Below are 18,354 nucleotides of genomic sequence, written 5' to 3'. Positions count from 1 at the left end.
TTCATATCAAATAAGATTGATGTAAATTATAATTTTAAGTGTTAAATGTAACTTAAATATATTTAAAATAAAATTTGATTATTTAAGAATTGTTGTCATATAATATAGAATGTTGATATAAATTAAAATCTTAAGAATTAAATAGATGGTGATTGGAGGGTACCTTAAAATTATAATGCTAATAACTATATTTAGACTCGTGTATTTGCAATTTTGTGTCACTGTGAAGGCAAATAAGAATTGAGATCGGCTTCTCCTTTTATCGTCTCTCTTTCGAAGCCAAACCTCCTATGCTTACTTTCGATCTCGAGCTCTCTCGGTGGTACTCCACAAAACCCTAGGTTCCATGGGCCAGGGAACCCCCGGAGGCATGGGGAACTAGGGGCACCCCGGCGATCAGAAGCACGATGGCGACAAGAAGGATAAAAAGATTGAGTTGGCAGCATCGTCGTCCCAAGTCAAATGGAAGCAATGCAGGCAGAAGGGTTCTGAGGTTGTTGCTTGGCTCCCCACCATCACCTTGCTCTATAAGTGCCGCCTCCACATCCTCAAGGTCGAGCTCGTCAAAGACTACCTCCTCATGGAGGTGGCGTTCGCCGCCAACCAGGAGCGCCTTTGTCCCTATGAGGAGAAGAACGAGGAGGATTGCTCCAAGTTCGATGATCTTCGGGAGTCGCCGATAAGTGTCAGAAACCTGGACGAGCTCATCGATGAGAACCATGTCATCGTTTTGTCGTCGATTAGAATGAAGTACTACGTTACGATCCTATCTTTTGTTGACAAGGATCAACTGGTATTGGACTATGCTATTTTTATGCACTACAAGGTCAGTTTTGCTGGTTTAATGATTTATGGTTTTGGTCGCATGATCTCGAATTGGTGAAGATTTTTAGTGTTTAGGGTGCGAATTGGTTGTGGTTTTCTTGATATACCTAATTTGCTAGTATTCTGATAAAAATAACTTAAAATATTATGTGTATTTACATAGATCACTGGTATTTAGGCTCGACGAACTTGGTTAACTAGAGATTTAGGGTTCGAGTGTTTTGTGGTCAATTTTTATGAGTGAGCATTGTGAAGCATTTGTAGGCATCATACGTTTGCCCATATAATTTCTATTGCCGGGGGTACCTTAAATCTCCAAAAGTTAAGAAGATAACAAAATAATTGAAGTCTATAAGGTAAATGGAGCCCCATTTTGCTAGGATAGATAGTAATATGTTAGATTCATGGGTTGGACTATAGGAGATCCAAGTTCTGATGCATAATGTCTGCTTAATAATCATCAAGTTTTTTTCTTTTTAGGCACTTTGTTTCTTTTGAATGTATCTAAAAGTTTATGTGTTGAATCACTCAATGGTTGCTCCCTCAGATTGATCAACCAGCAATACCGATTGCTATTTTTGCCCATTTCTTGACCTCAGTCAGGTTTTGATAGTCGCAACTGCTATGCTGATGAACACTATCTTTCAACTCTGTTGAGTGTAAGTACATTAGATCATTTTGCATTTTGGCTTTCCTGAGTAATGGCTTATCTGGAAATTTAATAGTATCACTAACTAGACAGGACATTTCGACATCCTACAGATAGTGGATCCTATTGGAAGTGCCAATTGGTCCGTGATGCGTGTTGATTGGTCTAAAAGAAAGTGGCATCCAAAAGCATATTGAGCACAAGATGTCACTTTTGAGCTCCCGAAGAATATTTCTGTAAGCATTCTCTCTTTCAAAAATTCATACTTTAGGATGTCCATATGCCTCTAAATTCTTGTTGACTGATATGGGTTTTGTTGACAGTCTATTGATGAGAGTTATCATGTCACCATTGATGAAAAGGTAAATCTTTTAGAACTTGTGTTCATATGCTGATTCTTTCCTTTTTCTGGTTCACCTATTCCTAATTTACTTTCATTAGTGTTGTCACAATCACCGAAAGCACATCAGATTAGGCAAAAGTAACTTAATCTTTGCAAGTTGACTGCCAAGTTCTATAGTTTTTCTTTTCCTCTGAGTTACTTCAGTGTATTCATGTGCTTAGGTTTAATGAAGCATATAAAAGGAAATTGGAACATGTTGCAGATATCCATCTAAAATTCTTGCATTTTTGTCATAGATAGTGATAAGTGGTAGGACTTTGCAAGAAAATGCTTGTTCTACATGACTACGTCAACCAAAACCTTTGAGACATTATGCAATTATACAGAGTAGCACGATACATGCATGAGGCACAGTACAAATTCGAAGGGATTGATGACCCTTAATCTGAGCCTTTAGAGAAATAAATAAAAAAATAATCCGATGGATGAAATTGAATTATTCAATTAGAAGCCGATATGACTTGTAAGAAAATAATGTCATATGTCAAAAGCACCAAAAGCATCAAAAGCATCTATTTTCATTTTTGTTTAGATAGTATTATTTGGTCCTTTACTATCTCTTACCCATTATGCAAATTCTGCATACTAAAATATTTATTCATGCTTAAAAATAATAACAACAATGGGTTACAAATCGTGACAAGCATGTAAACTACATTGGAATATCGGATAATTGTTCAAAGTGATCGACTATGCAGTGTTCCGAATACTGTTACTGTTGAAGCTATCAAATAATTGTTTAATGCCATCAACTGTAACAAATCTGGTTAGTTCATGCCGAATCATAACTAATACTAGAAGAATTTCATTTTCTTTCCATGTTTGACTTGTATTTATCATCACAAAATCATTGCTGCTATCTGTTTTCAGCTAACAATTATACAACACAATCTGGAAGAGAAACTAATCACTCAAACTTGAGTACACCAAATCTGCTATTTAACTGTCCTTCCAGTGTTTTATAATCAAAGACCAACCTCAGCAATCATGTATTTATTTATTTATTTTGCAGAAAGTGGTGACAGTGAAACCTTGTTTGTGGAATGGAATGAAGAGACTTTGCTACTTGTTTGCTAGGAAATTTTATCCTGAAGCTCTTCACAACCTGATGCAGTTGTTCTCTAATGACACCCTCATATGAGACACATCAGCAGGAACACCATTGTTTGGTCTGGTTGTGCCTCCTGACATCACATTGTTGAGTCAATTGCTCCATGAAATCCATGCCAATTCTTGAACTCAAGCCACCTCATTTTGACACCAAACTCCACCATGTAGCAGCAGAAGATTGTTGGAGGCAATTGGGATGATTTGAATCTATGTTTCTCTCTAAGTAGGGATGAGGTGGATACTACTTTATTTGATGGTGCACTCCACCAAGTACTGGTCGTCTCTCTGTTTTGTGTTTTCCTGGTTATTTGATCTCTTGAGCAGCATTGTTAGTCCATTTAACTTTATAGAGTGCTCAATTCTTTTGTAGAGAGAGAGAGAGAGAGAGAGAGACATTATAAAACACTTTCTTTGTGAAGTCTTTATGGCAAATCTCTTTTTTTTTTTTTGAAAGAAAACTGAAGCAAAAAAGAAGTGAATAATTTGGTTAGCAGATTCATAAAAGATGTCATTAAAAAAACTTAAAACAATAGAGAACAACTTAAAAGTTCTGAACAACTTAACTACTTTAACTCAATGAACATTGTCAAATTATTTCTCGATATAATATTGCCCATGTTAATGGATAAGGGAACCAAACATATGCTTTATTTCTCTGACTGAACTTGCCAATTAATTAAGCATTATCATTCGAGTGCTGAACATTGACTTATAGTTTAATGAAAAGGATTAATGGAGGTGAAGTCCTATGATATTGATGTGAAAAATGAGACCATGGGAAAATGGAAAGCTTATTTAAATTATCTATAGCAATATGAATCAGTGAAATCTAAAAATGCACTTTGTTAAGGATCATTTTCCCAGTGGTTTGGACTGACCATTGACTGATGCATATCATCATCAAGACTCCCAGTTTCTAATTTTGGTGGTATTCAACAGTTGTAAAATTTATTTAAATATAGATTGACATAATATTTAGAAACTTTAAGACCAGAAGGGTGGATGAAGAACTCATTCATACATAATATCCTTATAAATGCACTAATAAGATGCATAAAGCAAACTCGCACTATAATTTCTTCATTCATATTCCTTATGGCAGATAAATTGATGAGTTTCTTTAAGCTAAGGCAAAAGTGAGGTTATACATTCTATGAAACCAAGTTATAATTAAGTGTACTATCTCATTTTCGTTCTATACTATAAGAATTCCAGAGGAGTGTAACTGGGTTTATGTGATAAACTTGAAAAATTTCCCAAGGATATAAATAAACAAACTGTTCTACTGTCGTTGGTGTTTGCTAATGATAGGTTTTCAATCTCTCCCTTATTAGAACAAGTATAATTTTGCTGAGTATTGGTTGCCAATGAAGAGTGATGTCTGGAGTAGAGAAAATTGGCTCAACATGGTCTCCAAAGATCTTTCTACGGTAGAGGTAACTGAGGCCAACCTTTTGAGGTATTGGATCTTCTATTTATAATATGAAGAGATTTGTTTGCATATCTTGAGTAACAATGAAGCTTATGTGTTGCAATAGAGATGCATTAAACTATTTCTTAAACATTAGTTCAAAACATCAAATTTATAGAGATATTAAAGAGCTTATTTATCCTATTTCACTTTGATCATATGGTTTAATTATTTTCGGTTCTGAATATCGTGTCTAAATGCTAGTATGTCTTTTTCATATTCAATTACCAAAAATCACTATTTTGAATGTTTATGCTGGCTTTTACTTTGAACTATAACTTTTGTCTTAACATCATGTTTGCATTTCCTGTAGTTTGACTAGTATCATTTTCAATTTTAGGCTTTTCATGGTTGCTAATTTTTGGCATCTAGAATTGATAGTAGTAATAAAATTTAGTTAATTTGATTAACTACAATAACATATATGTGTTAAGTATTTGTATTTCAAATTTAGAAGGGCTCATACGAAAAAACCATCAACATTGCAAAAATCTGCATGCAATTTCCCAAATAAATAGAAACATAATTTAAACTTTTTAAATAAAATTAAGAAATCAGAAACTTACATCTACAAAAAGGAAATTATATTTTGGATTTTTTTGTTCAATGAGTTTTTAAGAGGGATCAGAGGATCACACTGGAATATGACATAATATAAAAAATTAGCAAAAAGTTATCAATTAAACCATTGACCTTCCAAATCTAATTTCATGAACAAAAACTTGAAAAAAAGGTAATATTTTAGTTCAGATTGACTCTCATGAATCAAACTTGGCCAATCTACTATTACTGTTTTACTTGTGATTATTTGAGATTATTGGAGTTATAAGAAAGAGTGGAAAAAAAAGGGAAAGATGATGGCCTCAACTTCAGCTGTCCCTAACATGGAACACTCCCCTGGCAATGCTGTCGTGGCCCAAGCATGAACTCACCACAAATCCTTTTAATACTTACGGTAGAAAAAGTTACTTGTACAAACAAATGATTTGCATAACTAAAATGATGAATTCTCGTATCTCATTTATATATATTGTTGTTCATGTTACCACCAATTCTTTTTCTTTCTTCTCTAACTATCAAAATGAATGGCAAATTAACACTGTTTAGGATGTTGGTTTCATGTTAATTAGTTTTCACATTAGTTCTGTGCTTGTAGTTAATCTGTGTTTGTTCTGTTCTGTTGGGAAGAAACCTGTTAATGCGGAATAATTCTTTTCCCTCTTTGTGTATCAAAATAGGTTCATCATCAAAATACCAACTTGATATCAAAATGCTAATATCAATCAGCACAACATAAACAATAGAGCAATAAATCAATCACACAGTGAGACCAAATCTTTTTAACGTGGAAAACCCAATGTGGGAAAAACCACGGGACCGTAGTCCACCTCAAACTTCCACTATCAATAATAATGATAACAGGTTTACAGTAGGTCTTCTCTAGAATAACTAGAGGATCAGAATAACATCAAGATCATAGATCTTGGCTCAAGAATAGCATATCTTCATCACGTAGGATGGATCTCCTCAAAAGAGAATTTTAGGTCTCACGAAGTGGATATCGTAGGAAAGTATCTTAGAGAGGGTAAATTGCAGATCAACACCGTTAGGATTGTAGAGTTTGCTGCAAGGATTCTCCACATAAAATTTGGGCTGAAACTGACAACGTTTGGCCACCAATCGTCAAGCAGAAAACTCAGAAACCTTACTTTCTCTCTCTATTTCTCTCTCCTCTTTTCTCACTGCACGCCGTCGCACGCACGCTGCAATCTGATCTACTTTCCTCACCTTCTCTCTCCTCTTTTTAATTTCTTTGATTTGTTGATTTGGGCTCAATAGGCCCAATTGTCCAAGCCCACATATGGACTGGACCCAACAATTCTTTCCCTCCAGCTCATATGGTGGGCTGTACCAAGCCCGCTCTTCGCCTACATGCTTCAAGCTTCTCCTTAGGCAAAGACTTTGTCAACATATCTGAACCATTATCATTGGTATGCACCTTTTCCAACTGTAATTCTTTCATCTCAAGCACATCACGAATCCAATGATATCTCACATCAATATGCTTGGATCTAGAATGGTATGTTGAATTCTTGGAAAGGTGAATAGCGCTCTGACTGTCATAGTAAACAGTATATCCTTCCTGTTTCAAGCCCAATTCCTGTAGAAACTTTTTCATCCATAAAGCTTCCTTGCAGGCTTCAGTAACTACTATGTATTCTGCTTCTGTGGTTGATAGAGCAACACACTTCTGTAACTTAGACTGCCAAGAAACTGCTCCTCCTGCAAATGTCATCAAGAATCCTGAAGTGGACTTCCTGGAATCAGTATCACCTACCATGTCTGCATCTGTGTACCCTTCTAACATAGGTTCATCATCACCAAAACATAAACACAACCTGGAAGTACCTCTTAAATATCTTAATATCCATTTCACTGCTGCCCAATGTTCCTTTCTAGGATTTGAGAGAAATCGGCTAACAACTCCAACTGCATGAGCTATATCTGGCCTAGTACAAACCATAGCATACATCAAACTGCCTATTGCAGATGAGTAAGGCACTCTGGATATTTCTTCTTTCTCTTTCTCACTTGTAGGACATTGTTTCGAACTAAGCTTGAAATGACCTGCAAGTGGAGAACAAACTGCTTTGGCTTTACTCATGTTGAATCTTTCAAGAACCTTTTCAATGTAAGTCTCCTGAGATAGCCAAATCTTTCTTTTTTTCCTATCACGAAGAATCTTCATGCCAAGTATTTGTCTCACCGATCCTAAGTCTTTCATGGCAAAAGACTTACTTAGCTCTCTTTTAAGCTTTTCAATTTTTCCAACATCATGGCCAACAATCAACATATCATCAACATATAGCAGTAAAATAATAAAATCATCATCTGAAAATTTCTTCATAAACACACAATGATCAGATGTTGTTCTATCATACCCTTGGCTCATCATAAAGGAATCAAACTTCTTGTACCACTGTCTAGGTGTCTGTTTGAGTCCATATAAGCTTTTCCTAAGCTTACATACCAGATTTTCTTTTCCCTTGACTTTGAAACCTTCTGGTTGCTTCATGTAAATTTCTTCTTCTAAGTCACCATGAAGAAATGCTGTTTTTATATCAAGTTGCTCAACTTCTAAATTCAAGCAGGCAGCCAAACCAAGAACAACTCAGATAGAGGACATTTTCACAACCGGAGAAAATATTTCTTCAAAGTCAATACCTTTCTTCTGACTGAATCTTTTCACAACTAGTCGTGCCTTGTATCTTTGTTGTGAGCTATTATTTTCAGTCTTCAATTTATAAACCCACTTATTCTTGAGAGCTTTCTTCTCTTTCGGCAGCTTTACCAAGTCATAGGTGTGGTTCTCAAGTAAGGATCTCATCTCTTCTTGCATGGCTTTAACCCACTCACTCTTATTCTCATGTAGAATAGCTTCTTGGTAAGTTTCTGGCTCTCCCCCGTCAGTAAGCATAACATACTCATGTGGAGGATATTTGGTAGAGGGTTGTCGCTCTCTAGTGGATCTTCTCAATGGAATCTCAACTGGTGGTGGAGGTGCCTGTTCAGTTGGTTCAGCATCATCAACTGTAGGTGTATCATCACTAGTATTCTCACCACAATCTTCTTGTTCATCTCCCCCATGATCATCATGAACTATAGGTGAAGGAACTGGACCCAAACTCCAAGGAATATAAACAGAGGTTTCTGGCTTCTCAACATTATCACCATCATCAAACAATTGGTCTTCAAGAAACACAACATCTCTGCTTCTAATAATCTTCTTGTTCACTGGATCCCATAATCTGTACCCAAACTCTTCATGACCATATCCCAAGAAGATACATGCTTTTGCCTTATTATCAAGCTTGGACCTCTCATCTTTGGGAATATGAACAAATGCTTTACACCCAAAGACTCTCAAATGATTATAAGGTATATCTTTTCCTCTCCATACTCTCTCTGGAACATCACCTTGCAGAGGAACTGATGGAGAAAGATTTATCAGGTCAACTGTAGTTCTCATAGCCTCCCCCCAAAATGACTTTGGTAACTTGGCGTGGGAAAGCATACACCTAATCGTTTCTTCAATGGTTCTGTTCATCCTTTCTGCCACACCGTTCTACTGAGGAGTTTTAGGAACTGTTTTCTCAAGCCTGATACCATGGAACCTGCAATAATTCTCAAAAGGACCCCTGTACTCGCCACCATTATTTGATCGAACACACTTTAGCTTTCTGTCAGTTTCTCTTTCAACATTGACATGAAACTCCTTGAAAGCATCGAGTACCTGGTCTTTAGATTTCAAAGCAAAAGCCCAAACTTTTCTAGAATGGTCATCAATAAAAGTAACAAAATAAAGAGCACCTCCAAGAGTTCTAGTTTGCATAGTACAAACATCAGTATGAACTAAATCAATAACATCAGATCTTCTAGATGATGGATATGTCTGAAATGCAACTCTATGTGTTTTTCCAGCTAAGCAATGATCACAAGATTTAAGAGATGTACCTTGCAACTCTGGTAAGAACTGCTTTCTAGCAAGAGTTTGAAGTCCCTTCTCGCTGATATGTCCAAGCCTCTTATGCCAAAGATCTATACTTTCACCTTTTCGAATTGCATTAATCTCTCCTTTATGTAGCTTAGCTTCCATGACATAAAAAGAGTTAATCTTCTTTCCTTTTGCCACAATTAGAGAACCTTTAGTGAGTTTCCATTTACTTTCACCAAAATAATGTGCAAAGCCCTCATCATCAAGTCTACCTGTAGATATCAAGTTAAGACGAATATCTGGAACATGCCTTACATCTTTGAGTATCAATTTGCTCCCAATACTGGTCTCCAAGCAAATATCTCCAATACCCACAATCTTAGATGTACCATTGTTTCCCATTCTGACATTACCAAAATCACTAGCACTGTAAGATCTAAAGAAATCACCATGAGAAGTAACATGAAATGAAGCACCAGAGTCAATTACCCAATTACTGTCCTGAGCTACAAGGCTAACACACCCTTCATCACAAACAATAGTGATATTACCTTCAGCAGCAACTGTATTGGTCTCTTTCTCATTTTTTCTTCATTTCATTCTGTTCTCGCTTCCAAAACCTACACTCTTTCTTCATGTGACCTGGCCTATTACAGTGAAAACATTTGATATCTCTTCTAAACTTGGATCTTCCTCTATAACTATATGGATTTCTGCTATGACTTCTTCCACGTCTTTCTTGTTTTTCAGTAACAAATGCACCAGAAGAAGTTTCACCCTATTCTTTCCTTCTTACATCTTCATTTAGCAAACTGTCTTTAACCATATCTATGGTTAGAGTCCCCTCTGGCGTGGAGTTACAAATAGTCACTACATACGTTTCCCAACTTTCTGGTAAAGAGCTGAGAAGTAATAATCCCTGCATCTCATCATCTATATTCATTTTCATAGCAACCAACTTGTTTGTAAGACTTTGAAATAGGCTTATGTGCTCAACAATGTTACCACCATCTTTATACTTCAAATTTACAAGCCTTCTGAGGAGAGAAATTCTATTTCCCACTGTCTTTTTCGCAAAGAGATTTTCTAACCTTTGCCAAACAACATCAGCTCTGATTTCATCTGAAATATGCTCATGCAAGTTTATATCCATCCATCTTCTAATATAGGCAATAGCTTTTCTATGTTGAACTTCTCATTCTTCATCGTCCATAATAGAAGGTTTATCTTTAACCTTGATAGGCTTATACAAATCTTTGCAATAGAGCAAATCTTCCATCAGACGCCTCCAAGTAGAATAATTTGATGAGTTCAATTTAATCATACCATCTGATTGCTCCATTTCAATCACACAAGAAAACTAGCACCAAACAACCTGATGCTCTGATACCACTTGTTGGGAAGAAACCTGTTAATGCGGAATAATTCTTTTCCCTCTTTGTGTATCAAAATAGGTTCCTCATCAAAATACCAACTTGATATCAAAATGCTAATATCAATCAGCACAACATAAACAATAGAGCAATAAATCAATCACACAGTGAGACCAAATCTTTTTAACGTGGAAAACCCAACGTGGGAAAAGCCACGGGACCGTAGTCCACCTCAAACTTCCACTATCAATAATAATGATAACAGGTTTACAGTAGGTCTTCTCTAGAATAACTAGAGGATCAGAATAACATCAAGATCATAGATCTTGGCTCAAGAATAGCATATCTTCATCACGTAGGGATCTCCTCAAAAGAGAATTCTAGGTCTCACGAAGTGGATATCGTAGGAAAGTACCTTAGAGAGGGTAAACTGCAGATCAACACCGTTAGGATTGTAGAGTTTGCTGCAAGGATTCTCAACATAAAATTTGGGCTGAAACTGACAACGTTTGGCTACCGATCGTCAAGCAGAAAACTCAGAAACCTTACTTTCTCTCTCTATTTCTCTCTCCTCTTTTCTCACTGCACGCCGTCGCACGCACGCTGAAATATCCTCATCTTCTCTCTCCTCTTTTTAATTTCTTTGATTTGTTGATTTGGGCTCAATAGGCCCAATTGTCCAAGCCCACATATGGACTGGACCCAACATGTTCTTCCCCTTTAATTAACTTCTGATTTCTATTATGATATAGTTTTTGTATAATACATTTTTTTTGTAAATTAATTTTTCTTATACTCCTCAAATTTGTCTGAAGAAATGATTTTGCGTTTTTTTAATTGCCTCTTAACCTGTAATGGCTTTGTTCACTCCATCTGGTCTTGTAATGCAGAAGGATTTGTTGACTTCAAACGATCGCTCAACGAGATGCCATCAAGCATCTATCTTTTCTCATTCAACTAGCAACGTTGAGAACTTGCTCTTTCTCGGAGCACATCCTGTCTCCACCAATCTACTATGCAAACCATCATCTTTGACAAGATACCGTGAAGGAGGCCATTTTTAGATTTACCCATGAGTGGCAGCAAGTGCTATTTATTTGATTCTTAGAAGTTTTCAGCTTCATGTGGCAACAAGTTCTAGCTTGATGATGTCAGTGAATCTCAACAGTTTGTTCCATATATTTTGAATGGAATAATTGAAATGGCAATTGAGATGGAAAAGATTGAGAAGATTCATTGAGAAGCAAAATGCTGGAGGGGTATCTTATGGTAGCTCTGTTTGAGCCATCAACATCAACCAGACTTTCCTTTGAGCCAGCTATAAAAAGGTTAGGAGGAGAAGTTTTTTATTACAAAAGAAGCACGTGAATTTTCTTCAGCCACGAGGAGAAACTCCTGAAGGTATGATCTTAAATTCTTAATTATGGATAATTTTGTGGTGTCCAGAATTGTATAAGGAAGACTTAACGAGTGGAAAGCATGATTTGCAGATATAACTACAGTTGAAGGTTACACAGATATAATTGTTTTAAAACACTTCAAAAGTGGAGTTGCTAGATGGCAGCTTCTACAGCCAATATTCGTTTTTATAAAAGCTGGGATGATCAAGGACAGCATCCAACACAGGTAATAGGAATAGTATCTCAATGTTATCTTGCTCAGGAGAATGATAAAAACAGAAGAAAACAACTGGAGGTTTTTATGCTACATTTTCTCTCAGATGATTCTGATGTATGCATGATTTGTTGACAGCCAGGTTTTCTATGTACGGAAGTTTGCTTCACCATTAGAACTACAGGGGAAAAAATACTTGAAACCTCAACGAATTAAGATGACATAATTGTTCTTACTTGTCATATTAGGAAGTACATTACTTCATCAGAAAACATTCCTTAAGGTTGCTGTGAATTCTTTGAGGTCATCACAAGGAAATAGAAGTCAACCGGTTCATGATGCTAGTTGTAATAGAAAAATCAGATATTGGTATGAATTGCTAGCCTCAGTGTATAAGTACTATCGAGAGATATTTCACAAGCTGAAAAGCACCACAATAATGCATTAATTTTCTTGGCATGTACATTGTGAACAAAGCTCTGGTTTTCTAGAAGTGGCTTCGAGGAGTGATGTTGCCTTATCAAGCTTGCGTTCAGAAAGAAAGATTTGGTGAGATTATGCATAGACCTTTATAAAGAAATCCATGGCAAGTGCATTGTGGACAAAGAGGTGTTAGATGTGCTTCCTAAGCATCCTCACCCAAGACTTGATGAGGTATGTGAACATGTCTGGAACCATTTCTTTCTTAGTATGTAGAACAAAAGATCCATTGTCTCAGCAACCAACACTTAATTTTCACAAAGATAATTGCCGAAGAAATGCAAGGTTTACTTTTATTTGAGACTTCTTTTTTTTTCTTTTCTAAATATTACATCCTCTATTTGTGTCAGTGATTTAAAAAGCGCTAAGCGTCAAGGTTCATAAACGCCTGAGGCGCTAGGCACTCGCCTGAGTGAAGCGAGTCACTAAAATATAAAAATATATAATATAATTATTTAAAATTTTAAATATAATTATTTAAATATAATAATTTTAAATAAATAAAAATTAATTATATTAAAATCAAAATAATATATTATTAATCTAATAAATATAAATACTATTATTAATATATTGTTAATAGTATACTATATACTGTTAACAATATACTGAAGGAGAAGAAGGAAGAGGTATATTAGGGGGTGCTGATTGAGAAAAGAAGAAGCGGGAGCGAGAGCGGAAGCGAGAGCGACGAGCGGCGACAACGGCAGCAACAGCGAGCAGCGGCAACGGGAGCGGGAGCGGGAGCAATGTATGTTGTTTTCTGTTGTTTTTTCCTTCTCTTATTTGAATATTTTCAAAGTGGCTCAAAACATTTCTTGAAAATAAAGGAGAAATGTCTTATTTAGCTTGTCTACCTCTTGTTTTGGACTTCTCCTAGGAGTAAAAACAAGTGTTTGGTGCAATCCTTATTGAAGAGACAGCTGTAGAGATTGAAATATAGTTTTCTTGAAAAGCTTTCTTACAGCTGGTTGACACTTATTTTGTCTCCTTTGCAGTGTAACCTACACTGAATGGTCTGGAATATTTTTTTTGGTTGAATCAATATGCAACTTGACTTGTTTATAGGTGTGGGTGAAGAAACCGATCAAGCTACATCTAGCTCTGGATTTTTCCAATCTAGTTTTGCAGAATTATTATGTACATGTATGTTATTCAACAGAAGTGTAAAATAATTATTGGTCTTTGTCCTTTTTATCTTAGCCTGTGCTTTAGATGTTTCTAATCCTTACCTTTTATGCATCTTCACATGACATGATACATAATGATATGCTTTTTACTTGGCGACTTTTGTTCACATAATTGTTAAATTCTGAAATATTATATCAGGATATGTTGTTATTGAGTGGATAAATGGGTGATTAGATTAAAATGTCTTTTGCAGATCTTGTCTGTTGTTGGGCTTCTTCAGGATGAACTTGATCCTATGGTTTCTGTCATGAAAGTTGAAAAAGCTCCTTTTGAATCTTATGCTAATATTGGTGACTTAGATGCACAAATTCAATAAATTAAAGAAGCTGTTCAACTTCCTCTTACTCATCCTGAGCTGTATGAAGATATTGGAATTAGGCTTCCCAAGGGAGTTATACCATATGGGGAGCCAAAGTGAGAGTGTAGCATGTGAATTTCCATAACATGGACTTTACAACTTTGCCCCACACATTCTTTACCCTCCCTCTTCTCTATTTTCTCGATCTCTATTTAGTTACATTTGTATTTTGTGTTTATGTGTGCTATTTATTGGCTCTAACTCTAGCGACAACACTTTATTGATTTGTATAGTTTAGTATATCTATCAGCATTTATTATGAGTAAATAGAGAAGAGAAATGAGAAAGGATGTTTTTATTGCCTATGTATTTCTTCTTTACCAATGGATGTCTTTTTTAAAAAAATATTGACCTTCTATTATTGCAAATTTACAATCTAGATGGTGGTGGCCAATTAAAAAAAAAAGCTTAACTGAGTTTCACTTTAGAATTGGAATTATCTTTCTCTTGTGGGTTTGCGACCTAAAAGGTTTTTGCTATACAATTTGTGTTGCATGGTGATCTGAACGCTGTGGTATCTGCATTGGTTATTGCAAAGTCCTAATTTTCATACTATTTATGAATGCTTAATTTCAGGCTGTGGCAAACTCAACTTCAGCAACTTTCTTGCATGTTTTTGGAAGTGAGTTGATTCAGAAATATTTGTGTGATGGCCCAAAACATGTTAAAGAACTGTTTAGAGTGGCAGATGAACTTTCTCCTTCGATAGTCTTTATTGATGAGATAGAAGCAGTTGGCACCAAAAGGTCAGTCGATGAGAAATAAAAGTCCCACTTTTTTCTTTCTCTTGTATGTAAATCATAGTTAAAATTATCAGACTATTCTATCTGACCAATTTTAGATATGATGCTCATTCGGGTGGTGAGCGTGAAATACAGAGAACCATGTTGGAGTTGCTAAACCAGTTAGATGGTTTTGACTCAAGGGGGGATGTTAAGGTCTTGCAACCAACAGAATTGAAAGCCTTGATCCAGCCTTGCTTCGGCCTGGTCGTATTGATGGGAAGATTGAATTCCCACTGCCAGACATTAAAACTAGACATCGTATTTTTCAGGTTTGTTATGCTTCATGAACAAATACAGGATGCTTACAGAACACCAGTGCATGTTTTTGTACACTTTGCGGGTTCTTGCTAAATTCTTATTTTCATGTTAATTTCTTTAGATACATACCTCTAGAATGACGCTGGCCAATAATGTCAACCTGGAAGAATTTGTCATGACGAAGGATGAGTTCTCTGGAGCTGATATCAAGACAATCTATACTGAATCTGGCTTGCTTGCTTTAAGAGAGCGTAGGATGAAGGTGTGTCACATATTTACATGTAAAATTGTATTCTTTTATATAGAAGGTTATTGTTAGATAAAGCTTTTGTTATTACACTAATATTATCAGCAATTGTTATTGTGGTTTTATATACCTTTTGATTGGGATATATACATGCTTTTTAAAATGGATATTGACTTTTGAATGCCAATTATCCATACCCTAGGGATTTTATGAATTTTTCCTATGTTCCTATTAATGTTCAGAAATTGATCACTTAAAAAGTTAACCACTAAAAGATAGGAGAACTTTTTATATTACCTCTCCTATTCTATAAAGGTAACTCATTTCTTTATAATTTAAATGTGATGGTTCATGTAAGCTGCATTTAGTCTATGTTCTCCATTAGATTGCTTTTCAGATTCATATTATAAAGCTATATTGTCCAGATGACTTCTTCTGACCCCAGTTATAGTTCCTAGTATGTATTTATAAAGCCACTAATTTACCCGAATGAGGGTTCCTTGTTGATTCAAGTTTTTATTACTTCTCTTTCTTGGGGCAAGAGGAGCATGACCATTTGAGGAAGCATCAATCTTTATTAGTGTATCATTGCTCTGGATAGAACTTGTTATAAGAAGTATAATAAAGAACCAAAAACGATCATTCTTTGGGCTAGATGTAATAAAGTTATTTACCTGTTGAGGGAGATTTTCTTACAAAAGCATATTGGAAATTTGTTCAGGTGACATTTTTGGTGATCTCTGAACACTCAAGTCTATGCTTCGTGTTTTCAAGTCTAAAGGTCTACAACCAGGTTTAGAAGCTCGGTCGACCTCTGGTCTTGACACCTTGTTGCATTGGTATCTCACTAGTTTATCGGGCAATATTCCAACCTTTTTCACACATTATCATTAAAAGATAATACAAAAACAACACCATTTGGTATTGAACCATATGATCCATACAGGTCCTTACTCAGGCTAATTAAGGTTTGTTATAGGCTCTAAACCTCCACCAATGTGTCTTAACAGTGGTTGACCACTGAAACAGTTTGTCATGCTGCTAGAATAGAGATCCTCTTCTTCCTCCAAAAATAGAAAATGGAAAGGAAAGATGCTACTTATCTATTTTGTTCCCATTTCTTATGACAGCTTATCTCGAAGTGATGTGGTGATGCCTTGGCTCTTGGAAATGTCTTGATCTCGTCTTAATTTCTGATTCTCTGTTCTTTGTTTTTCTTTTCCCAATTCTCTTCTATAGCCTTGAGAAGTGAGACAATTTGGGAGAGAATCATTCAAGGCCCTAAATAATGAAATAAAGAAAAATTTAACTTAAAAAGTAAAATATAAACTGAATAAGATCAGTTCAACGTAAAAGAATATGGTTTGGCTTATAAGTAAAATTCTTGCTCTTGGGCACATGTTGGATCATATAATTGATAAGAAACAATACGAATAATTCAAAACTAATATTGTTGATATGGATTCTGATGGTTTTCAAATGTTTATTTTAATCAAAAGTTTTTCAAACAAGATTATCAAATACTTGAATATTATCCTTGGTTTGGTGCATATTAAGTTTGACAAATCTGATATGGTAGGGACATACCCAACAAATGGAATATTAACTAGTCTTCTTTGAAGAGACACTCTCACTTGACTAGTTTGAGTTGGACTACACGTCTTTAGTGGTTAGATCGGCTAGTTGAATTTGACTTGCATTGGATTAAGAGTTTAAACTAATACCCATTTGCTTTATCTTGCATTCCCAAAGTGCCCTAAGTTACATATCTCAGTAATTTGTAGCTACATCATCTTACGCTCAGGTAACTCATGCAGACTTCAAGAAGGCCAAGGAGAAGGTGACGTTTAAGAAGAAGGGGTGCCTAAGGGACTCTACATGTGAGCTATTAATTCGCTTGCCTCATAACATGAAGGTTTGTCTCATATGTCGCTTTTGATTATCGTGATTCTCAATATATTATTTTTAGATGTTTGTTTGTGGACCTTGATGATCGCAAATTGGATAACAAAAATGGTTCAACATAAATAATCTTTTGAGAAATATTGTGCATCTTCATGCCCAAGTTGTAATCACATACCTTTTATATAAATGTGTTGTGTTTATATGTCTTAAGAAATCAAAGAACTAATTACAGAATACCCCTTGTATTTAACTACCTTGAGCATCTCGGTCCTTATGTTTTAAAAAGTTTCATTGGCATCCCTATAATTATGAAGGTAAAACATTTAGGTCTATTTACCATAATGTTGTTCGTTTTATCAACGGAAATTCAAAAACAAAAAAAAGGTAATTTAGCATTCTAGTTGACGGCGGTGGTGGCGGATAGTGGCATTGTTGGGGGTTGCGGGTGGCTATTGTGGATGAGGAGAGTAGCGGTGAGAGGTAAGAGTGCCTCTGCTTCGGCGTTAGCGTCGGCATCGTTGCCATTGTCGAGTGGCAAAAGGGCTGCTCGGCATCTGCATTGGTGGCTCTTTCATCGCTTGGCAATTGCATCAACGTTGATGTAGATGCAAAGCGGTGTCGCTCTGCATCTGCGTAGGCGCCGACGCAAACGCAGAGCGACCGATGTAGTTGCCGAGTGACATCGCTCTGTATCTGCGACGACGTCGATGTAGTTGCTGAGTGACGTTGCTTTACATTTACATTTACGATGGCGAGTGACTTTGCATCTACGTCTGCGCGACGTAGTTGCCGAGCAAAAGGGCCATCGATGCATATGCCAAGTAGCGTCGCTTTACATCTGCATCGGTGACCCTTTCCCCGCTCGGCAACTGCATCGATGTCGATGTAGATGCATAGCAACCCTTATCTTTCATCGTCGCTCTCCTCATCCACAACAGTCACCCGTGGCGTTGTCGGTTGCCACCACTGACGTTGTTTGCCATCATCAACTGGAACATTAAGAGTACCTTTTTGCTCTTTATTTTCATGTTTCTATCGGTAAAATTAATGGTGTATGGGTAAATTGACTTAGATGTTTCATTTTCGTACTATAGGGATGCCAATGTAAATTTCTGAAGTGTAGGGATCGAAATGCTAAAGGAAGCTAATTATGGGGGGTAATATGTAATTAGTTTGAAATCAAAAGTATA

General features: G+C 36.1%; 1 pseudogene; it reads left to right on the top strand.

The window, feature by feature from the left end:
- Positions 1-346: 346 nt before the first annotated feature.
- Positions 347-17,143, top strand: LOC135629261 (26S proteasome regulatory subunit 4 homolog; annotated as a pseudogene).
- Positions 17,144-18,354: the final 1,211 nt, after the last annotated feature.

Source organism: Musa acuminata, chromosome BXJ3-1, assembly GCF_036884655.1.
Source record: "Musa acuminata AAA Group cultivar baxijiao chromosome BXJ3-1, Cavendish_Baxijiao_AAA, whole genome shotgun sequence".
Taxonomy (NCBI): Eukaryota; Viridiplantae; Streptophyta; class Magnoliopsida; order Zingiberales; family Musaceae; genus Musa; species Musa acuminata.
The sequence above is the reverse complement of the archived record's forward strand: the minus strand, read 5'-3'. Positions and strand labels throughout refer to the sequence as shown.